The sequence below is a fragment of the Seriola aureovittata genome, chromosome 17, assembly GCF_021018895.1.
Source record: "Seriola aureovittata isolate HTS-2021-v1 ecotype China chromosome 17, ASM2101889v1, whole genome shotgun sequence".
In the NCBI taxonomy this organism is placed as follows: domain Eukaryota; kingdom Metazoa; phylum Chordata; class Actinopteri; order Carangiformes; family Carangidae; genus Seriola; species Seriola aureovittata.
In genome coordinates, this window is record NC_079380.1 from 4,581,669 (window position 1) to 4,606,877 (window position 25,209).

The following is a 25,209-nucleotide window of genomic DNA, read 5'->3' on the forward strand; positions in this document are numbered from 1 at the left end:
AGAACTACTCAGTCAATAATATATGGTAATGCATTAAACAGTATGTCTGTCATTCTGCAGGAGCTCAGGAACCCATATGATGTAATCGGGGTAATCTTGGTTTGGGCTTAGACGCTGTAATGTTCCATCAGAAAATCTGTGCTACAAACTAAGGGAGGTTGGTGTTTGAAACGGGACGGGAAGTGAAGGATCCAGTGTGTTTGGAAATTGCCCCAAGGTCAGGATATCTCTGCAGCATCCATTTTTTTGATGGAAATCTCTTGTGAGTGCTTTAACTTTATGGGACTGTGCCTGTTTAAATCAAAGTAAAGCCATAGCATATGTGACTTCTTTTTTTTTAATTTTTTTTATATAGTTCCACCATAACAAAGACCTAAATAACTTGTTGCCAGTGCTTGTGAATTTGCAAAAACTGAAGCTTTCTTGTAGAGTGAAGGAAGGCTTAAGGTTGATCAATTCTAAATGATTATAGACCTATTCTTTTCGGATGTGTTGTAGTCTTAATTGCCAGAAGCTATAGCTTGTTTCTGGCATGTAATAATTCAGTGGTCTCTAACCCTTGACCAAAATTGGGCCGCTACGAAATCATGTGATTCATCAAAATTAGGGTGAATAATGATTAAATAATGTTATTGGCTATTAAGGGCTGCGGTAATTACCCTGAACTTGGCACACACTGCCTGTGCTGCATTTTTGCTCCCTGTCACTTTCACAACAACAACAACAGTTGATTTTAAACTGAAGTAGGTCATCAGTGCACAAGTAACCAGTCAATAATCATCCACTTCCTCCATTCCAGCAGTACATTAAATGTATATGAGACAAACCCCCCCCCCCCCCCCCCCCACACAATGTTGTCGGTCACAACAACATTATCAATATTTAACTGCGCGCAATGAAAAAAGGTCAGGAACTGTAAGAATCAAAGCGTAAGTCTCAAATGTGAAAATGATGATTATATAAGACACATCAAGTATTTGCATATCAAGAGTTTTCAAACGTATCAACCAAAGCATATACAAGACTTTCCACCTCATTTCACTAAATTAGCAAGTTACAGACCTTCAAAAGAAAAGAAAAATGTCTCCGGCAATTACCAACTAATACAAAAGTCAGACACTTAACTCTGTATAGACATTGATTCAAACTTTTATGAAACTTTTATGACAGAAACTCGCCAATAAAAATGGAGTTTTAAATATTAATACAATATGCCTCTGGGTTTGCCCTAAACAGCATGAACAATGATTCCAGCAAACATTTAAACAACAAAAAAATAACTTTTTGAAATGAGTTGGATTGCATTTGCATTTTTAGTTCATACATTTTAATTTGTTTTAGGGCAGCTGTCAGGCTGATTGTAGAAATTGTGTCACCGATTTAAATACGGGAATGCTAGGGGAGATCTTATTGAAGCTTTTCCTATTGGGGGAATAAAAAAAAAGAAAAATACCTCACTGACACAGAAAGTGAAGTGTCATTTTATTGACATTGTTATGCTGACAACATGTTAAGATTTGTTTTAAGAGTTTAGAAATCCAGCCTTAAGATCCTTGGGGAGTGCGTACGTGACTTTGCATAAACGTCACATAATTAGCATTCAAGGGCGAAAGTAGATTCTCGCTGACAAGTCACGGCTCAATCATTTTAAAAACAGCAGGTCCTCTGTGTTTGTGCTGCTGTGAGTTTGGCGGGTTAGTCCATTAAGCAGAGTTCAGCTATGTATGAACAGAGTATAATACAACACAAATATAATAAAACAAGCCTCAGCGTCGCAAGGAGACGAATCGCATCAAGGTTACTTTACTTCCACATTTCAAATCAGTTCTACTTTCCTGATTATAGTTTCCACTAAGTTTTTTGTTTCCCTTGTGTCATTTAATGTCTTTAGTCTAGAAATCTCTTTCAGTTTTAGCTCAATTCAGAGGAAAAAAGTCAGGTTCAGCATTCCCCAGCAACTTTTTTGAAGGCGGATTAATTTCACCTAATCTGGTAAACATCCCTAATTCAACAAGCTGCTGTATTCTGCTGACTGCTTTGGCTACAGCAGTTTTACTGAAGCATGATGTTACAGTCTGTTGGATAACTGCTTTTTTTTTTTTTGCTAGCTATGGTATTGTTGATTATGTTTTGGGTATCCTCTCTATTTGGGCGCATCTCCACTGATGTGTAGAAATGTGTTTAATGCTCAAATTAAACACTCGAATTTCCTATGTACACATGTACAAGTACATATAATCCACATTACTGCTCTATCATACAGATAGATGATATCATTTTTTTAATAATAGGCAGTAATCGTTAAGCAATGGAACAGCCTGTCACAAAAGCAGCTAATTTCGGTAGTTCTTGGCTCTGTCTATGCTGCCTCTTCGACCACTGTCTGCCTTTCTGAGGGCCAACCTTCAGTATGAAAATATGTTTGACCTCTCCTTCCTCTTTTCTCTTTGTTTGCAGCTGTGAATGCTTTTTCTCTTGATTTACTCCAATAAGTCTGATTAATTGAGCACAAAAGTTAATTCTTGACCTTGAAAACAGTAGTCTGACAAAAAAAAAAAAAAAAAAATATCAAAGTAAAAGCAAAAGTAAAAGTAAAAAAAAATAATAAAAAATTGTAACTCAAGGTCCACTTGCTTTCTTAAGAGCTCATGTAAAGGTCTGAAAAAAAATCTGCTTTGTTATAAGTGCAGCAAATAAACATTCTTGCAAAGTTAGCCACCATGACATGGAGGAAAAACTATCAAGTTAAGTTACATTTTCACTGTCACTGTTTGGGGATGATGGCCTGTGATTATTGCCAGGTGATGGCCAATGTGCCGCAGGGAGGTCGTATATATAGTCACAATCTAGCGGGAAATGGAAGACGAATAATCCGTATTGCTCCTCTTATCAAAAGCGATTCCTCTGACAGTAAAGTGACGCAGGTGTCACAGTTTTGATAGCTTTGGTATCGATGCAGCGGCATCTAGTTCGCCTCTAGTTCTGTTGTTCAATTATATAACATCAACAACATCAACTCTGCTTAACTGTCATATATTATACTACAGTGTGGTCAAGTATGAGGAGGCCTGTGGTAGACTTCTATCTACGCCTGCCCTGTCATTGGATCCTTTCTTCTCAAATCATGGAAACAAACGTCAAAATTAAGTAATTCAAAGACTATAAATACTATCTTTATCTTGTTTGAGTCTAATTTAATTTACAGTAACATGATGTGACATGACATGAGGTGATGTAACATTCCATGTCTATGATTCTTGTCAGAAAATAAAGTACGGCATGGTTGATTTTGTGTCGTTTCCCATTGACACTGCCATCTTCCTGTCTACTGTCCATCATCTTCCTCCATCCACGGAGAGACATATGAGTCTTTCTGCCAATCCATCTCCTCCCTTTACTGTTTGTCTTGCTGGGTGTCAATGTCACATGTTAGGGGCATTAGCTGTGAAGACATCAGTGGATGAGGTCAGCGCTGACACTGTGCCTCTATTAAATCAGTGGCCTCTGAAAGTGTGAGAACAAGCCTCGCTGTCACAACGGGGTCCGAGTGGAGCTGAGAGGGTGACGGACGTTTCCTCCTTGATGCCGGAGACGCTATCGGATGGGTGTGGTGGCGAGGCTTTGCCGGGGCTCGCCTCCATACGTGGCTTCACCACAAAGCCCGACGGCAGCCATATGCTGCACCGCTGCCATCACAGAAATGGAAATAAGCAACCCAGCCTCACTATAATCCCTCTAACCCTCAAATGCTTCTTTTTTTTTTTTTCCTTGAGGAGTATTTCACAGCCAAACCAGGCAGCAGATGGTTAAAGTGACAATAGTCTGGTATGTGGCAGATAAATTGCTCTCCAAAAGAGTAAACACACTCAGTAGGACATTATGGTTTAAACTGGGATAACGATGCAAGGAATTAGTGTTATATTAAAATATATGCAAAGAGTCCATTTAACTAAATGAACAAAATGAGCAATGAGAATCACAAAGCCATCTGCCCTTGAGTGGTTTCGGTTGGTGCTAAGTTCCTGTCTAAATAAGTCTTGCTTAAATGCACGCCGCTCCTCTCTCTGTACAATAATCATGCCTTTAGTGCTACGGAGTGTTGCAGTGCATTAAGATAAAAGCGCTAAAACAGTGTTTGTGCTGCATCCCAAATGGAGGCTGCTAAGTGAAGTAGCATGCTGTTATAGGAGTCGAGGGATGATGCTAGCATGAGTGCTTCTCTGAGTGGGAACACTTCACACTGCAGGAGTTTGCACTGATGCCACAGCATAAATTTGTCATATATCTTTTTTTCTCTGTTTTTTTTTTTTGCTCTCTCTAAATGTATGCTGAGATAATTTATCACATTTGCTCATTTATACCATATTTTGGATCCGAGCCACATTACTATTCATAACATGATTTTTACATTTTGGGCTTGTGCTGATTTTATTTTATTTTTCCCAGACAAAGGACTTTGAAGACTGTGAATCAAAGACTTTTTTGGGGGGACTCATGGCACAAAGGAGCAGGATAACTTGTGATGAAGAAATTCACAGTCAGAATATGTCGATGCGCTCTCGATACAGAAAAAACTGTATCAAAATAGGGAGGGAATATAAAAGCCACATCAGAGAATTTAAGGGGGTTGGAGCCGAAACTACTGTTCCCATAATCCAGTAAGTCACACCCTCAGCTGGAGAGAATGCTGAGAAAGACTATCGGCTTTACACTCTAATTCACCTTCCATAGACTCTTTTTCTTACTGAGAAGCTTAAATGGATTAAACTCATAGGCCCTGAGATGAAAAATAACAGAAAGGTGCATTTCACCATATAGCCATCAATCTGCTTCATGTTAAATGACGGGGCTAATCACTTTGAGAGCTTGTTTTTTCCTAAAGATAAACACCACTCTGTGAAACTGAAGCCGGGGGATGATGAAGGCAGATGGTGAGAGACACAGTCCTGGTTGCAGATTGAAACCGAAGACCTTCCCGTGGTCTTAACATTGAACCTGCTGTGAATGTGTCACCCAGGCAGAGGTCTTTAATGCACTGAGGAGACGTTCGGTCGGCGAGGTCTTAAAACTCCAGGCAGGCCATCCGACCACTCTCTGGCGATTCTGAAAACATTCATATAAAACCGTGGGAGAGGAGGAAAATAAATTTGTTGTGATGTTTACGAGTCTGTGCGGTTGAGGGCATTGGAGCATTGCATAATGTCGTCCTACAACAGGGGATGGGAAGGGGACCTTGGCCCTTACTCTTTCACACAAATGCATACATGCACTGAGCCCGATAATGAGAATCCACCTCGCCAAATCTTTCAATTCAAGGACTTGCTTAGATTGACTGTAATGCCTAAGTAATCAGCCTGTTCTGACCCACCTTGTCCTCGGCCAGGATTTATAGCACCCAATTACTGATCTCTATTACCCAGCATGCCAAGGGGATGGAAATCAGACGAGTGGACAGACGGCCAGCGCTCTGTCTGCCGGTCTGGGTGACCAGGTGATGAGAGGATGGCCTCCACTCCCCTCCGCTTTCCGCCCATCTTTCATATCACATTACATGGCCAGACACTGGCGGAGAGATTTTAATGTTCTCTCAGGTGCTGAAGCACTTTTGCAAGTCTTAGCTTTGGGTGATATATTTTCTTTCACTGACTCACTCCTACACATATGGTCAAGCTAAAGAACCAACACTTTTAATGAGAAATTATAAAAGATATTAACAGCACCGTCTGTTCATAAAGGAAATCACAATCTTGTGATCACAGAAACTAGGTATTGGAGGCAGGTATTGGCTGCCTTGAAAAGGCTGCAATATCCATGAAGAAATCATCAAGCTGTAAGAATTCCTTTCAGTGATTTAGTCTCTGCAGTCGTTCACATAAAAATAATCAAATTCTGAAGCACTTTTACAAGCCAAAGTCAAATAGGACTTTTTTTTTTACTCATATCAGAACAGGGATATAGAGCATGAGGCCACCACACTTCTCTGATTTTACTATTTTGAAAATGATCAAAAGGGAACCATCTCTACACTAGTATTTGTAACTAATCATTGGGTTTATGGAGCATGTTAACAAAAACTTCCATAATGATTTTCCTAGCATTTTCATTTACAAATCCTTTATGAAACATACAGATGCTCTACCAGAAGAGATGAATATTTACCCAGCACAAAGTAGAATCACAAAAGATACAATAAAACCAGACTTAGGTCAATGCGATCAGACTGATCTGGATCAAACAGTATTGACTTTATGTCATCAAGGTATGACCAACAAAATTGTATTACTTTACACTTTTCATCACTAGGCTATTGGGGTGGGAGAACACCACGTATCGGTCACATATTCTCCTACAAAATAGGCATATTGGTGCATCACAAGCTGATGGGCTGACATAACCCTCAACCTGCTTCATTAATGTGTATAACCACAGCTCCTCGTTTCAGACAGAGAAACCTTCTTCATCCTTTTTGACATGTTTGTTTACATGTTAGTTCACAACTGAATATGTCTTCCTGAGAGAAGCATTGGTTTGTTACAAGGCTTCAAACATTTTCTCTGGGGTGAAACCTTTAGGTTGGATTAGAGATTGTTTTACAACAACACAGTGGATTGGTGACGAGGGATCTTGAGTTTCAACCATAATCTGTCCAGGGTAGACCCCCACCTCTCTACTACTGCATGGTACGATTCGACTCTACCCTCCCGAGCTTTTCGAAAATTAAAGTTCATTAAGAGTATTTGTCCAAACTGAATATATTTTTTATGCTTTGAAATTGTTTGATTGGTAACATCAAAGCTTATATCAGCTCGGCTGTAAATACAAATATATTGGATAGGATTGTATGGCAGGGCGTGCTCGTTGCTTTTAAAATATTTAAGTACAGTTCATGGTTCATTCATGGACAGCATTTGAGTGAAAATTCCAAGATTTTGAAGTTATGAAAAAAAGAAAAAAAACATTTCAGATATGAAAGGGTTGTGTGAAGTATCTGTCAGTTATTTGGAGGAGAACGGCAGCTTATGCAGATAATTTGGAGGTACGATGGTGCACAGTTTAAATAAAGAAAAAAATAATATGAATCTTTTGAAAATATGCTTCACATACAATGACTCTCTTTGTGAGTAACTTCAGACTTTTCTCACATAAAGTCTCTATTATAAAGCTGTTATTCATTTAATGGAAATCACTGCCAAAATAAAAGCTTTGTGAGTTTTTTTTTTTTTTTTGTAGAACTCACATTCATTTTTTGACTTTTTCAAAATAATACTTTGCAGGGCTATACAGGGAGTCAGGGCCATGTCATATTGTGTAGTGCTGAAGCGGCTTACTCTCACAATTCAATACACTCAACACTGCCAACCCCAAGTGTTGATTATTAATTCACAGAATAGGTTTGGAGGAGTGACGACTATGTAACAGGTCAGAGTGCCATGATTTGGCAACGGCTCCAGTTTACTGCAAAAATACTTCTGGGTCGAGCTGCAGATAACAGCGAGCATCAGCCAAACGTAAATCAGCTCAGAAGTTTCACGGTCCAGTTCATCAGCTCTGGTTGTGTTCATTATCCTTCAGATGAAGTGACTGAAGCACAATGACTAACACAAATATCACTGTTGAGTCTGAGGTATGTCTTAGGCAACTACATATTGCGTAACCTAGATGTGAACTTTTTGACCTCTCATATCCTCAGCACTGGATCTAGAACAGACCGTCTCTTTCTACCCACAGGTGGCTTTCATACTGTACATGTAGGCTTTGTTGTTGTCTTCTACAGCATTTGTAGAAGGTTTTTTTTCTTTATTTTCACTGTGGTTTTGATAGGAAAACACTGCAATACATACTGCAACATATTAAATTGGATGATCTGCAGGTTGAAAGAACTTTATAAGACGAGAAATGTTGGGGTTAAAATTAGGATAAAGGTTGTCCAATTAAACTTTGTGAGGCACGTAGGATATACATATGGTTACATATACCGTATGTCTCATTCCAACATCACTTACATGAGTATATTCCGAAGTAAACCAGGTCCAAACTACATGTAGAAATATATGACTGAAGTGCTACTGGAGCAGCAGTTATTTGTAACTGATCTAAGCTATCTTCATGAGGTGTGTACTCTGCAGCCTCAAGGTGTCTTTAGAGTGAGCATGACTCAAAAATTCAAGTTGACACAAATGTGTACCAAGCTGATGGAAAGATGCAAGAAGGATGAGAACCAATTCAGAGTGAAAGTATTATCTGAAGCTGTAGTATAACTCCATTTTATGAATGTTTGGAGACTGCACGAAAGGAGAGAGGAAGTGGGGAAACATGGTGCTTGTTGTTAGCTATGGAAACCAATTATAACGTTACCTAGATTGGCTATTTGTGACTAAACAAAGTGCAGAATTGCAAGAACCATCCAGCCATGAAATATGTGAAAATGATGCAAGAAAAAAATGCATTCAAAACCACAACAAAATTGTGTACACATACACACACAGGCTAGCAGTGATATTTGATAATATTGAAAATTGGCACAATATTCCATAATATCGCAATATTTCCTGATATAAAGGATTTTTTTCCCTTTTTATTTGCAGTGTGCACAGTCATCCTTGCTGTCGAGTCTGACCCTCATTTCACTGTTTTGCTTACTGTACATTGTGGCACATTATGTGACAAATAAAACTTTGAAATGCTGCTAAGTGGCAGCATCGCATATGATTGAATTAAACACTAATAGTACAGGACACCAAGTGAAGTATTATTATTCAGAATATTTACCAACAAATCTCAGAGAGGAAACATATTTACTCAACAGGAGACCTCTGCCAGACACTGTGGAGCTGTTATAAGAAAAGTCTCACTTGGAAGACTTAACTCATAAGAACCATTTCATAATTCCTTTCAAAAACTCAACGCTAAGCTAATGGAGCTTTTTGTGCTTCGTTGATCCTGTTGACAACAACATGATACTTTCTGGAGGTCTGAGGTAAGGTTAATGTAGTGAGGCGAGCAGCAGGAGAAATGCTAGAAAATACGAGTCTGCAAGAAGGAGGGGTGATACCTGTGCTGTCCTGAGAACGGCAGGAGTCGCCATCATGGCTGCCACCGCCTTCCCCAGCGCACCCAGCAAACAGCATTAGAGAGAGTAAAGCAGAATGCCAAGCCAAGCCAAGCCTGAACACACATATTCAAATAAATTTTACATTACACACCCCAACACACACTATCAAATTTTGAATACAGTGTATGAACACTCTCTTCCTCTCTTTGCAACAATCTGAATTCTGCTGTTGATTCTTAACGCACCCATTGGGGTAATGACACTGAAATTACTTCTTCACCGACTGTATTCAAGACACTGAATCAAAAGAGTGTGGATTATTTCTTCTCTAGAAAGTAGTACCAATGATGTTCACGGGAAGATCTGTGGATTAGTTTGAGCAACTGTGACATTGTTTCTAGGAGATGCTGCTGTGGATTTTTTTTTTATTAAAATGTCATTAAAAAAGGTCCGCACTTACTAAACTGATCCAAAGACGTTTATATGTTTTATTAGCCTATAACGTCTTGCCTCGTCAGGCCCTCAATGTTGAGTTGATTCAATAGGACGATACAAAAGATGAGACCAGTCAAATGTATTAGAACTACAACATCAGACAAGTCATCATGGATGTAGCACCACAGACAAACTGCTCGTTGATTGTGCAAAGCAAACCAACAAACTGAATCCAAGTGTCAACCACTGTCAATCAACCGCAGACCAAACAGATGATGTTGTATAAACCTACACCATCAATCAGACTGAACTGTCACTTTGTTCCACTACGTTCACACTGGTAATTTTCGGTTTGGGAGGGGTTGTTATTTTTCTCCTAACCAATCAGTAGCGTGTGATGTATCTCTTTTGTCAACGTTTACTGCAATAGAGGTTTGCTAGGAACAGTTAACAGTTATAAATAAATATGCAAGTGCTGTTAAGTCTGATAGGTCAACTTATCAGCTGTACAGCTAAAAAAAGGCATACATTTATATCCATAAGCTGCTGCACAAAGCATGCTAGGGACTAATACGGTTATATGTAAATAACCTTTTCTTTTTTTTTTTTTACTATTCGCAGAAGTCAGTAGTTGTGCTTCGAATACCACATACACATTTCTATTCACCTCCACTGTATTGGGCTAGTAGCAGAAACCTCAGACTGCAAAGAAAACTAATGATCTTAATGGCTTGATATCACCAGGGGTAAAATGGTAATTCAACCATGTGGTTTTAGAGTTGCTGTTTTGATTATCCATTATCAGCCAGACCAGGAAGGGAAAAGGTTAATGCTATTAATTGCAGCCCGTTAGATATTCTTACAGTAAAAGAAAGCAAACACACCTGCTCCTTTAACAAGCCTCTCTGATAAGGTAGAAGTGTCTGTGTTTATGCAGTGGAAGAAATATTATGAATAATTGGGGAGTTGACGCACTGAATTCCTCCAGCATTAATCGAGCCTCTGAAATATCTGATATTAGCTTCGCATGAATCATTGTTAATTCCCATGAATCCATTACTGTTCCATGTGCAACTAAAAATAGAGTCCTGATAAATCAATGGGGACACTCGAGAGTGAAGACGGGGGTTGGTGCTGCTTGCTTCTGAAGCTTCTCTTTTCTGTACAGCACTATGCCCTTGCTTCTCATCAGTAATTATTCTCCATAATTCACTCATAGATTTCTGCGTTACAACCAACGGGGAGGAGGTACAACAGACATTGAAATGTAAGAGCGCTTCAGCCCCGGCCCCTCCAAACCGACTGTGCATGCCTCACAATTCGAATTGGTCAAGGTCCTTTGATGGTGCAAAGCACTCGCAGTATCCTTGGCTTGAATATTTTTTTGTAATGACAGTGACCTATTCCTTGTTTACACCAACAATGACAGGGCACTTTTGCCAGTTTCCCTCTGAGTTGAAAGGAAGCCTAATCCATTTGAAATGGCGTGGCGATCCTCTGTACCGATTGCATTCGTCACAGCTCAGCAAGTGTGCTGCTATATGTGGAGACACCGACCCTCCCGGACCTGCCCTCTTCTCTCCTGCACCGAAAGCCTTCACAGACGATGGCCATTGCATGGCCTCACTCATGCACCGGGTGCAAGGGCAGACAGGTTCATCTGCACACAATCACAACGGACGGCCACATCCCATTCCAATTGTATTTCCGCTCACGGGGGGTGGGAAAGATCCCGTGGTGCATATTACTGTGGCTGAGACAAATTTAGCCGAAATGGAAGGGGAGATGGAAAAGGCTCACCTCTTACACTAATCTGGGCAAACGACACAGCGCCGGCTTCGTACAACAACATCCCCACCGAAAAATGGTTTCTCGATGACAGAGCCGCCCTGCCTGTCTCTGACAGAAGACAGTGAATTAATTAAGATAATAAATTGCACATGTCGTATTTGTCATCTTTTCAATCTTTAGTTAATGAGGCGGAACACGTGCAAGGGTGTGTTTCTCAGTAAAAGTTGTCTTGATATACCTTTTAAATAAAAAAAAAAAGAAATGCTCCATATTAAAAACTGAGTGATACTCAATGCTGACTGATATTTAATATATGTCATGTATACATTCATGCTTCCCAGTCCTGTGTGGATTCACAGACAGACATGAATGCAAATGAGGTTGAAAAGGAAGAGCAAGAGCAAGAGGCATAGTGAGCTCCTCAGAAGTCTGCATATCTGATAGCAAAAAGCCCTGATTAGAATTTTGTCATGCCACAATTTACAAATTAAAATGAATTAGATCTTCCATGCCCTGACCTCCATTAAAAACACTTCATTGTTGATGAGGCATGATAGCATCTGCTATTGATTGGAGGAGCATCAGTATGGCCAATCCTGTCTCTTCGGGAGGAGGTCATCCGAAGCAATTTAGGCATATTGAGAGATTGATCAGGGCTACGGAGCTGCCACTTGGGCCCACTCAAGGCATAAAAGTCTGAGGTATGACGCAGCCACTCCCTGCTGCTCTGTGGGGGAGCGTCTCAAATCTAAATGCTAATGGTTTCTTTAAGAGCCTGGCTGCCCTTTAACCACTACAGTCAGACGTGAAGGATGGCTCTCAGTGTTTCGACAGCTCCGTCTTGTTTTGACCCCTCCCAGTCTCCTCCTACAACACCACAATCAAGAACCCATTCTCTGGATTCAAAATCAAATGTGAGGAAAATCACTGTGTACATGCAACAGTAATACGATAGGTTCTGTTCGATGTGTTACCGACCATCCTGGTGCTTTTACCTTTCCTGGCTTGAATTCTTTCACAAGGTCTATTCAATATCTCTTGAGGAGTTTTTGGATGGATGGCTTGGCATGAGATTTGTTCTTTTTTTTTTTGGTCTGTGCAAAGTCTTCACTGGATTCAATGGTAAGAAAAATAGACTTTTCACCGACAGTAAAGCCCAATTACACAAACTTGAATGAAACGACTTCCACAAGTGACACAGCTATTGCTCACCGTTTTGTTCTAACACCCAAAAGGAAAATGTACCTTACATCCTAAAACCCAGTATAGATGTACTGAAGGAATGATGTATGAGACGTAATGGATACAATTTATAAATTACTTACCAAAACTCTAACGGTAATGTTTGAAAGTAAAAAGGTTTAGAAGCAGTTTCATTGTAAAAAAAAAAAAAAACATTTTATAGCCACTGAATTTTGGTCACACACAGGAGGTTTAAGCCAGAAAACTGAAATGCTTAAGTTTTATGTGAGAGCAAACACATCAGCAAGGGCTAATTATGTCTAGCCCTTTGGAGGATTACAATTTCACTTTAAATATCATTGTCAATGCAACGAATGAAACGTGTCAGACAGGACCCCACAGGAATATGGGAAACCGTTCGGTTACCTGTGCAACCTTGGTCTCTGAAGTGTAGCAAAGGTTATGTGCCTTTTACCGAATGCTGTCGAGGACACGCATGAGCAACAATAGGAATTGTTCAGGTACAATGAATATGTGGATTCAGCTTTTTTATTTCTTCCTTTTTTTGCAAACTGGTTCAATTTAAAAATATATAGTCGGTGATAAAAATATGTCATTTAAAAAGAAATGACATTTTAACGGAGGGACCAGTAGACATGAGCTTCATCTGGAGATAATGTGCAGTTTTATGCTCTATATCATATTTACTGTTTCTCTCATTGGGTTGTAGGGAAATTGTATTTCCACTCACTTAGACGGGTTTTGTTCCGTGATCCTCCACCAAACAGCTGAAGAGTTAACTGCTGCACGCTGCTTCTGAGGGTGGAGTGGTTTAGTCAGCTATTAAAGGGCGAACATAGTGCCTCTAGAGGTGAGAGGAGGGTGATACTAAGAGTTGTGGAAGCATGGGCACCCAGAGAGGCTTCCTGTATGTCATGAGGGACCATGGAAATGTGACCAGTGAACCTACAATTTACACCAAATTGACAATTTGCAGGGATTTCCTCACATTTTTGATCTCACTTTCTCTTTTAACCTCTATCTTAACCGGCATACTTTTGCAGTACCTGCTGCAAGTACATCAAAGGCACACTGCGCAACTGTATTATACATCTATTGTGCCTGAATTCACAACATTGTGGGCTTCACCATGGTAACGGAGATCAGAAGGCGAAGGTCATGCAAAGAGTTGGTAGAGGTGTCGCTCGGCAAGGGCAGGGTGGGGGCGGAAAAAGCCTCCACATGGGCCTTTTTTTCCATACACTGAGCATGCTCGTCATCCCCTGTCCTCCAGCAGCTCCCTGCAAGGTTAGTGAGAGTCAATAAGCCTTCCGCAAAGGTTAAGGAGACCTATAAGAAAGATATTATGCAAACAGTGATCTCTCTGGATCCAGCAAAACCACAAATAGAGTGGCATAACCATCTTTGTTCATTTTCCATCTGAAAGTGAATCACAGAAAGGTGCTCCGTTTGCCTGCATGACTGGCTTATGAATTCAATATGAGCTATCTATACACTTTGACATGGAGTACTGTGTGAATACAAAAAGCGAAAGAGGGCATATCAAATGGCACGAACTGGCAGTTTCATACGAAGAATAATCATTATTTGTAAGTCCACCTTCAAGGAAATTGAGATTTTTCTTCAGATTTGAAAATGCAGTGGGTTGATGGATTCCTTTATCATTAACCAGTGGCTTATTAGTTCCTCTAGGTACTGACAGACCTGGCTTCAAACTCACTTTGAACAGTTACTAAGCATGGAGGAGATGCAGCTGCTCAGGAGAAAACACACTCACACTCACTCACAGTTAAAGAGCCTTGGCTCCTGGGTTATTTGCACAAACAGAGAGGAGGATAAATAAGATAACGTTCTCCATCTGAGATTTATTGTCCTGTAAATGTCAGAGGATTAATTAACAAATTTTAATACTGTAAGTCATATTCACTGTGAAGATGGTGATCATTATGAACGCTGCTCAAGGTAACCTTAAAACCAACAGGAGTCATGCCAAACCCAGACTGGCAGAAACTCCATCAACCTTTCATCCCCTGATGTTAAACTACAAGCGAGAATTACAGTCAGTTTTCTCACTTAAAAACTATTAAAATATCCAAAAGATACTTCACCTGCAGCACACGCTCAATCAACAACTACTGAGCTTCAAACAACTAGTAGGTGTCCAAGATCAGACCCAGATTAACCATTTCAACACAAATAGTTGTATTTCATCTGTCTGTGCTGTGTTTCTGTCTGACACCAGGGGCCATATTACAGAAACTGACTTGCAGATCTTACCTTAACTGTGATAACCATGGTACTTAGGGTTGGGACATAATTTAGGAAAAAAAATCCATTCCATATGAATAGTTCCTGAGTAAATGATCCTATCTTAACTTAAAACAGGAGAAGTGTATTACGCCAGCTTCCTAACTTCCCAAAATCTTAAAATAAACTGACCTCACTTTAGGATAACTGTTCACTTAGCTTAGGTAACATGCTTCATCCACATGGCTGCTCTTTTATTGCTTTTACACAACCAGCAAAAACATCAACACACAGAACTTACTCGCTGTGAGGCTCATGTTAGACTCTAACGACTTGGTGCAGCTTGATGACAAAACGCTTGTTTAGTGGATTCAGGCTGCCCCGGGTCATGATCCGGTGACATGGGGCTCTCCTAGTTGTGGTGCAACTGACAAATGCGCTTTTTGTTTATGTTAAAGGAGATTTTTAGAGTGAAGTGGCCATTTTTTTTTTTGCACGTTTCAATGAGAAATCTATTGGGTTACAAAAATACCTCCACGACACTAGATGAGAAAAGCAGCATCGGTTGCTAGGTAACAGACATAAAAGTTGATGACTGATGTTGGATTGAGTATTTAGGATTTCCTAATCTGAGATAAAATAGGATTCCTAAAGTTGGTTAAGATTTGCTTCGGTAATACCAATTTGGGAAAAATCCTCTCTTATACTCTTCCTATATTAAGACTTAAGATAGGAAGTTTCTGTAATAAAGCCGCAGCTATGATTGGCTCGTTTACTCCTCTAGTTTTTGGGAAATATGGTCCAGTTACTTTTTCTATTACAGGCTCCTACCCCTCAAAGGAAAAGATGTCGTTTAAAAGAAGTCTCACAAATTCCAGTACGAGACGTAAAGCTCTATTTGTGTGGCTTGAATAGATTCCTTAAAAAAACTTTATTGGCTTATGTCCTTTGAAAGCCTGTATGTGTATGAGCTATGAGATTTGTCTCAGAAAAAACAGAAAACCTTTCATGTACCTCTATAGCTTTTTCAATCACTCCGATTTATCTTGTGACACCCCTGGCTGCTCCAGACCTTCAGGCTGGGACCCACTGTCCTGGAACACACCATGTCCCTTTTAAGCATGTTAGAAAAGAAATAAATAAATAAATTGAAACTGTCAGTTCGCTGAAAATAGACAAATAATGCGTACATTTGGCTTCAGTAACTTCAAATGTACAAAGCAAAGCTCAGTAATTCTATGAAATCTCCAACAACCATGTGGAGTACAAAGATGTCTCACAGTTTCTGCACAGATTACACATGTACTTCAGCTGCCGAGACACTGGAGGTAATCCAGGGAAACTTTGTGAGTGGAAAAGCTTTTTGGTCTCCATATCTCTGTGATGGAATTATGTGTACCAAAATTAGAGCGCAAATTTGAATCAAACCTCTAAGCGAGATCTGTGGGTTCTTGGCAGTGAAGGGGGAACACAACAGGATTCTCGCACATATGCCATGCACATCCGCGAGAAGCTCAGCAGGCTGCCAGCACCAAAGTGTTCATCACTCTCCACCCACTCCTTTTCATAACACAGAGCAAGGAAAAAAAAAAATCCCCTCAGCATCGGAGTGAGCCCAACCAATCAGTGGTGACGATCAAAAAGCAGACGTTCAAGGAGAATGAAATGCCCCCATTGATTGGCCGCACTGCTTTGGTCCTCCCAGCGCAGTCCTCCAATCGATACCTGAGAGATAAGCAGCCGTCAGCTACTGACATTTGTGATGTATAACCGCCGCTGCTGCACGGCGAGTGATGACCTCTGACCGTCTTGGGCAAAACTAACCAGAGAAACTCGAGCTGGCGCGCCAAGCATACGGCGGGACCAACCGACAAACACGAGCTCCTACGCATCAAAATGGCCATCAAGCCACCAGCTGGTAAACCAAGCTGCCCTTTATACATGTTAGTCATCTCCTACATCATCTGACCCTCCTCTTTTGATTAGGTGACATCCCCACCTGTGCACCGGCTAATCAGCTGGGGTTAAAGCTTTGGAAGGCGAGAGTAAAGCGTAACACGGCAACGAGGATAAATTACCTGAAAAGGAACCGCTGTTATCGCTGTGTTTGTTTTTCAAAAGACAATAATGAAATAAATAAATGAAAAAAAAATGGTTCAGAGAAAATGAAATGATGCCGTGGCGATGTTTTGTGAAATTGTGCTGTCAAACGTTTCTCCTTTCTAATTTCCTGGAGCGCAGATGATGGAGCATGTGTGCTGACAGCTGAATCAGATAAAAAAAAAAAAAGGGAAAACGAAGGACTCCACTTTTTCCACCACACGGGCATTTTTAAACGACATTTATAAATATAATAATAAAACAATTAGTCTATGGCAAATGACAATTGACAGATGCCATGACCTTGCGTGCACTGTACTTTTTTTCTTTTTGTACTCTGGTCATTTATTAAAGTGTCAAGGCTGATGGGCACAGACATAAATACACAACACTGCGATTGGGGAACAAAAGAAGGAAACTCAGTCTAATGTTTATTTACCAGGACGATGTTATTTAAATTGTGCTTGCCTATACTTTATGGAAGTAGATAGAAGCCTCTGAAGATATTTAGATGAACTCACAGCCTCAAAATCTATTGAATTTCTTATGATGCATTGACTCTTCAACAACTGTTGAAGCTGCTACTCTGTTTAGAAACTTGCAAAGGTCTCAGAGCAAGAAATCCTCTGTGTGTGTCTGTGTGTGTGTGTGTCTGTACGTTTGATGGGACCATCCCAGCACAACTGTCACTTCGCTCCCCTGTTACAGGTGCTCCACACAGGGGAGCTGGCAGCTCTGACGGACGCCTCCTCCTAGGGATTTATGGGAAATGACAGCTCCCGCTAAATAAAGCCGAAGTGGCCGGGGACGGGAAGACAACGGAAGTTCCAAACCACGAGCGCAGAGGGCTGACACTAGCTGAAATTTATTTCCTCCACTGCTGCCTGGCAATTTAGTTGGAAATGTGCTATTCATACTTTTGGGCCTACAGAGAGAGAGAGAGAGAGAGAGAGAGGGAGGGAGGGAGGGGGGGGGAGAGAGAGAGAGAGGGAGAGAGGAGAAAGCCCCACCCTTAATCTACTTCCTCTGTTTGGGGTAATGGTCTATGAGGTCTTTCTGCCAGCGAAAATCACATTTCTTACATGGCTGACTCTTGATGAATTATTTCACATTTCACTTACTTACCTTTTTAAAAGTTAATCTACATCAATAACGTTAAAGGAAAATTTCACAGTTACAAATGAACAGTTCCCCTTATTCAAACTCGAAAGGTGTGGAGCGTTTGGCTGCTTAAAAAGTCCATTTCAAACTTCATCATTTAACCGTTCGACAGCATATCTGAATGCACACGGGCCGGGCCAGCGTTCTGATTTTCTATGTATATAAATATGGACCATCTTTAATTGAGCAGAAACTGCTGTGGAGAACAGTGCTGAACTAATACTGAGGCTGAAATATCATTACACTGATGGAAGCTGGGCTCTCTGACTTTTATTGGCAGCTCGCGAGCTAAATGTGTGGTTCAATTCAGAGGCGGCCATAGCTGCAGAGGCAAAGTAATCGACTTTGGGACAAAATGGTGTGGAAAATGACGTGTAGGCCTTTGCCTAAAGCCAACCTCGTACGGGCAGAAATCTATCAGTCAGGTGCACACCAACATTGGCATTTTCACAAATGTGATTTAGTCGACGATACTGGAGAGTTGGTGTGCTGGACCAGTGCTTCTGGTGAAAGAAAACTCCTATTTCAAGCCATGCAATCTGCTGCTCCTGCTGCTGAAATTGTCAGTGCATTTGGTTCAGCTTGAACTCTGTCATGTTCAGATAAAACAATGTTTTACATATGAAACCCTGCAGCGGATCAGTGCAAATTTAGGTCAAAGTATCCTGAACCTTGTGAGCATTTCACTCTGAATTCTAAAATCTCTCTATCTGCCTCATTCAAATCAATTCTTTCCCAGCGTGCAGAAAATCATTCCTTTGTTTTGAGATGAACACAAGATTCGCTGCTATTCCGCACTACTGTGCAGAGTATTTTTGGCTCAGCGCTGCCAAAGTTTGGACACAGCCATTTATAATTCTCTCGCAAGGAAAGCAGCTTGCTTCTTTTTCCAAACACACTCCATGGGATGCAGACTGCTCCATGCTGTCATGTGGTCTGCTCGCAGAATCACGTTATTTTTAAGCAGCTACAGCTTTAGCGAGCACCACAGCCAAAAGGGCCTCGACCAGTAAACCAAACATTAATCATCACAATACGACACAATTAAACAGCAATTATGTAAAAGACCTTTTTGCTTTGGGAGTGTCTCAACTGTTACATCAGCTTCTAAACCTCAGATTCGGAGTGTGTCTCTCCCAGCAGCAAGCCTGGAGGAGCAACAGTCACACCCACACACTTGTGCATACACACTCATACACTTGCAGAGCCACAGAGCAGATCAAGTGTGCCTGGAGAGCTCTATAGAGAGGCCAGTTTTCCTCATTAGACTGTGTGTGCACCACTCTCCAAAAAACCCCTCACTCTAATCACTGTCACCAGACCTCGGCTGAAAAACAGATAATTAATGCTGGGCCCTGCCTCAATCGGCTTCCATGCTAAACAGCTCTGTGTACATATGTGTGCGCATGTGTGTGGGTGTCCGCATGTTTGTCTATTTGGAGAATGTCGATGTAGGAGGCCCCCCAGGGACCGTGGATGCTCAAGCCATCCACGGCAACGATTTCTCTCAGGCTCGCATTAGCTCTCAGAAGAACAATCGCACACCAGATAATGCACAAATTTATGGAGGAAATATCCCACTGTACAACAAAAGCTGTCTGCTGCTCCTACTTCAGGGCATCACCAGTTTTAGTCACTGGTTTTGTAGCGTCTTGCCCCTTCTTGCTCAAGCACTGCCCTTTTATTTCCCCTTCACCCATTCATTAAATGGAATGGACTTCTTAATCGTGTGCTTTGCAGAGCAGATTATTTATGTTCTTTTTACCTTCCTAAAGGCAGTTATTAATATCATAAATATTTGATGATACTTTGCGTGACCCTGCAGAAAATGACACAGAGAGGTAATGAAGGTTAACGCTGGGGGTACAGACTGATTAAATGGCGAGTGAGTGGCAGAGGCCCACGCAGGGCTGCTATAAACTTTCCAATAAAATGGACTAAACTCTGCTCACTGAGCAATTTAGCTACAGGACTGGACAACTGTAACAAGGTAATTTACACAAACACATTTTTCTTTTAACCCCCGGTGATATATGAGTAAATACTTTTGGTTTATTCGCCCATGTTTTAAGATATCTATCACACTCTCTCTACCCCGAAACCACTGAGATGAATGGGATTTCATGTGTGGTGCTCACAGCATTTAAAAAAGGACATTTCAAGAACTCAACAGCAACCAGGAAAAAAAAAAAAGGAGTCCTGGTTAGTCTGGACAATCAAGAGACATCACCGGTGACAGCTCAAATGATTAGTTGAAAAATTGATTAGCTGATTCACAGTAAATGAAAGGGTAACTACCTCTAGTAATTGGCTGATTGTTTAAATAGAAAACATGGAAAAGATATGGATTGGTTTGGTTTTTCTGTTTTGTATTTTATGTATCATTTTCATTTATTTACTCTTTTTTGGAAGCCTCTAGTTTTATTTACTTCATTGGTCCTCATTTGCCTCTGTATTATCTTTTTTTATTTCAGATTCATTCATTTTGGTTACAGTTGGGTCTTACAGAAGTTTGGATAGAAAAGACCAATAAGCCATCATATTGTTTGAATGGACTGTGAAGTAACACAAAAATGTGACTCTTATGTGACTTTTCCAAGTCTTCTATGGCAGTAAATCGAATATATTCGGGTTTTGGACTGTTGGTCGACAGAATAAGACATGTTGAAGGCAATAAGAGTCACTGATTAACTGTAAAAACAATCAGTACATTGATTGATAATGAAAATAATTCCTTAATCAGAAAAAATAACCAGAACATAACATCTTTTAAGAACCAGCGTTGAGTCCTTAATTGTATTGTGTTTCAATGTTTTGAGTGCCACAGACAAAATTCCATTTACCTCCATTGTACTGGTTTGGTGACAGAAATCCAGAGAGAGAGGGAGAGAGATATATCTCAAAATCCAGACAAATAAAACCACAACTATCTGCATGGATAGATAACACTAAAGGTAAATGAGAAAATATGTTGTGAACTGACCCTTAAAACATGCTGTCAATGTAGAAGCTATTTTGTGAGATAAAAACTTATGTCTTTGTTGATACGTATACCTTCCAGAGCCTTGTAATTGGAGTCATATGGTAATCCTCCTGTATTTTGTCAGCAGCACTTTGCCCTGCAATTACCATCATTCTCACAGAGGTTTTTGAGGAGAGGCTATCCTTCCCAGGCTCACTCAACAAATCAATTCTGCTTTTTGGCTTTCCACCAACAGAAGGAGAAAAAAAAAAAAAGTATCTTCAATATTTGCTACACATGTCCTTCATCACTGAATCGGGGTATTCATGAGTTTTGAATAGGCTGTGTATTCCATTGTCTAAGGATGCCAGCAAAAGCAAACAGCCCCACAAAGCGCCAATTACAGCATCAACTTTTTCTACATTGGAACACAAGTAGCACTGCCTTTGTGTCAAGACTGGAGAACATATGATGGGTTTGCAATTGTAATCAGCATTGTTTGAATGGTAACAAGTTGGCAAATTAGTAAATTCCGCCACTCATTTATTTAAGATGTGCAATTACTGGCATCCAATACCCCAAAGTCAGGTGGAGATTTCCTGAAAATAAATGACAACACCCATGAGAGGCTCAAACTGTCTCTTCCAGTAGACCATAATTTAATCAGCAAAGTATCTGAATATTTAAAGTGCTCCAGCATACAACATTTATCAACTCTCCGAATATGTCTTTCTTTATACATTCAGACATGGCTGAATACCTCAACAAAATGGGTCCAAGCTGACATAATTTGACCTTGTCAGGAGCTGATACACCCCCCCACCCCCACCCCCGTTTCCTTGTGCATGCAGTGTAATTGAGCCTTCGGGAAGAGTGGAAAGACTATCTGGTCCTCGCCTTGTAAGGATCTGTATTGATGATCGGGACTGGTTACCAACCATCTAATCAATAAGTGCAGATACACGAGCAGATAGTAAAAAAAAAAACTATAGGATGACAGTAACTTATCTCACATTCACAAGTGGTTTAATAAGTGCAAAGATCACAGACTTACATTAACAGCACCTCTGGGCTAAACGCTCTGCAGTGAAAGATATGTGTAATTAAATATGTTTCCTAGCATAAAAAGGCTATTAACTTTCCTTGAATATATTTCTCAACAATGAAATATACAACGTGGGGGATGATAAATTTGAATCGACGGTCAGTGACCAAGTCAGAAGCAGACGAGCTTTCTGCATTTAAATTACATGAATTTTCTATGAAAGCCACAGGCAAATCCAAAATGAAAGTTGCATTAATTGAGAGAGTTTAAATTACTTTTTGTGATGTAGCTTTTGTAATCTTCTTGTGCAACGAAAATCATAGCTTTGATGGTGGTTATAGGTGATGAATGGTAAGTGAAGCTACACTTTCCTATGTAGAAAACTAAATCAGTTTGCCTTTTAACTCTAAACTAATCAGGCTTTTCCAATAATCCTTGCATGGGAAAAAAGGGGGCAACTACAGAGGAGGAAAGGATAGATAATTGTCTTGTTTACCTTGATTTAACATTGTGTGTCTGTCTGTGTGTGTGTGTGTGTGTGTCTGTCTGTGTGTGTGTGTGTGTGTGTGTGTGTTAAACCACAAAGGTTCAGTAAACTTGCCAAGGCCAGACAGAGGAAGAAGTGAGTCTCAGGCTTTTTCATTCACTTTTGCTGACACATCGGCAACCGGAGGCTCGTTGGGCCTCGAGAGCCACTGATGTGTCACTTCACATTTCTAACAGCGAAAATCAATCCCTCATTTAGATTCAGCAACATGGAAAACATAAAAAAACATCACCTACAGCAGCTCCGGCGTGCCAGAAAATCATTAGGATCATAAATTAACAATAAAGACATGAAAAACTAAATAATGTCAAGGAAAAGAGCAAAAACTGCTAAAAGGAGGAGTATTGTGAATCCAGTTTTAAGCAACAACAAGTGCTGTGGTGCATGTGATCAGTGTTAAATCACATCATAAAAATGCAAAGACTGTAGTTCTCACTGCAGGAGTTTATGGTCCAACAACAAATCTAATATACTGCAGGATGTTTAACATATATACCTTTTCATTTTCTACATTTGCTCATCAGATTGTCAAAGCAAAGTGAGGCGCCCGCCGCACAATATCCTGGGCCTCACAATGTAATATAACCTGGATTGTAACGGTTGCAATGTGATGCAGCTGTGGCATTAGGGCCAATGGGAGCTCTTTAAATGAGAGAGTGGCCGTAAACACCACGTCTACTTTCTCCCATCGCCGGCATTACTAGCGGAGCTGATGACAAGTGCCGAGCAGCCCTCTAGTGCCTTTAATACAGCGAGAGCATTCTCCAGGGGAAATGCAATCTGTGTCCTCTGTACAGCTCCACTGTCTGCACTTCCCCGCATGTGAGCCACTATCATATTATACTCCCCGCTCTCGAAATGGGAGAAGGAAATAGGAAATCGCTTCGGCCAGAGATGAACCAGGAACATAATCAAAAAATAGTGTGGCGCAAACGGCGCAGATCAGCCCGGCATGCAGACCTCCCCTGGCTGAGCGCTAAACAATAAGCAGTGGGGATTGCTTGGGATTCTTGTGCCGTTGAGAAGAAAGTACGCCCCCTTTTTTCACCCCGCAGGCAACTATTGGCTTATAGCAGCTTATACGTTCAAGATGGGAGATAAGAACAGGGACGCTTCCCTCATGTGGTGATCCAGCATGCCTGTACTGACAATAAAAGCTGCAGATCTGCGCAGACAAAAGAAGCTCACAACATGAGGCAGAGTGCGTGAAACATTATTCAGTTGACCTTGCATATTGCCGGGGTGATTTTTTATCTGAGCCAAACAAAGAATGATAAAAAAAAAAAAAAAAATTTAAAATGCACTGCTGGCTGCTGGCAAGAAGCAGAAAAGTGAATCCATTAAAGTGGGGACAAATGTCACAAATGCATTACAAAGTATCAAACACACTTTTGCTGGTTTGTTTTTGTTTGCATTTCGTTCACTTCTATGGATACAGGACAAAGCTGAATGCAAACAGGAGACATAAAGAGACCCACTACACTTGTCTAACAACACAACCCTGCACTTGTTTGACTGTTATGTTGCCTGCCTGCAAACGACAAAGACACTTGAGCAGAGGGTGGACGCTGAGTACGGTTTAGGATCTGTGTGTGGAGTCAAGTCACTGTGTGTGTTTGAAGTAAATGTGCCGGACACGTGTGCGTTTGTGTGTGACAGACGAGGTGTGTGTGACAGCGTTAAGCCTAAGTGAGAGGTGAAAGGACTGCTGTACTCACAGTTGTGCTCTTGTTTCCCTGTGGTCTGTCGGCGTGTCAGAGTTTCATCCTCTCAGCGTCTCTCCCTGGGCTGGGCTTCCTCTTCCTCTTCTGACCAAAAGGTGTGAGGTGGTGAAGGAGGAGGAGGAGGAGGAGGAGGAGGAGGAGGAGGAGGAGGGAATGCACGGATTGAACGCAAAGGAATGAAAACCAGAGTGAGAGAGGGAGAAAGAAGAGGAGGAGGAGGGAGTGTGTGTGTGAGTGAGAGAGAAAGAGAGAGAGAGAGAGAGAGCGTGCTGAGGATGGAGGGAGGGCGAGCGGTGGCCTGCGATTGGCCTGTCAGTCCGGGAGAGGGAGCGTCAGTCTCGGCGGTGTCAGGGCGGCGGGCTGCCTGCGCCCCAGTCGGTCTGCCGGTGTCTCCGATTGAAACGCCTCAAGACTCAGTCGCGCGGATTCCTACGGCGCACAACGCACAGGCTCGCTGGCTGCCTCACGACTCACACACTCTGCATCCACATCACACACACACACACACACACACAGGGAGAGAGCGAGAGAGAGAGAGTGAGAGAGAGAGAGGAGGGAGGGATGATAGAGTGAGGCAGACAGATTCAGAGGGCCGATGACAGCTTCAAGCTGAAGCTTCTCCTTGGCTCCTCATCAATGACAGGTACTGAGGAACAAGAGACAGAGGGAGGCTCCCCCTCCCATTCACACGCCTCTACACACACACACACACACACACACACACACACACACACACACCCCCATGTACACACACAAATCACTCCTCCACATCCAACCACAACCCCCCCACCACCACCACCACCACCACCACCTCCCCCCTCCCCTCCCCATCTCAATTACCATAGCCGCGGCAGATGTATTGGGCTTGTCAGCTCTCAAGCAAGGCTGTGGAGGAGATGTGGGCTAACTTATCTCATCTAATTTAACCAAGCTATAATCAGA

General features: G+C 41.2%; 1 protein-coding gene across 1 annotated transcript in view; it reads right to left on the minus strand.

The window, feature by feature from the left end:
• LOC130185495 (RNA binding protein fox-1 homolog 3-like) overlaps nucleotides 1–24,737 on the minus strand; it is a 365,601-nt gene extending 340,864 nt beyond the window's left edge. The window contains exon 1 of the mRNA XM_056401984.1: nucleotides 24,262–24,737. The gene's annotated coding sequence lies outside the window, so the exon portion shown is untranslated. The remainder of the gene's footprint in view (nucleotides 1–24,261) is intronic.
• Nucleotides 24,738–25,209: the final 472 nt, after the last annotated feature.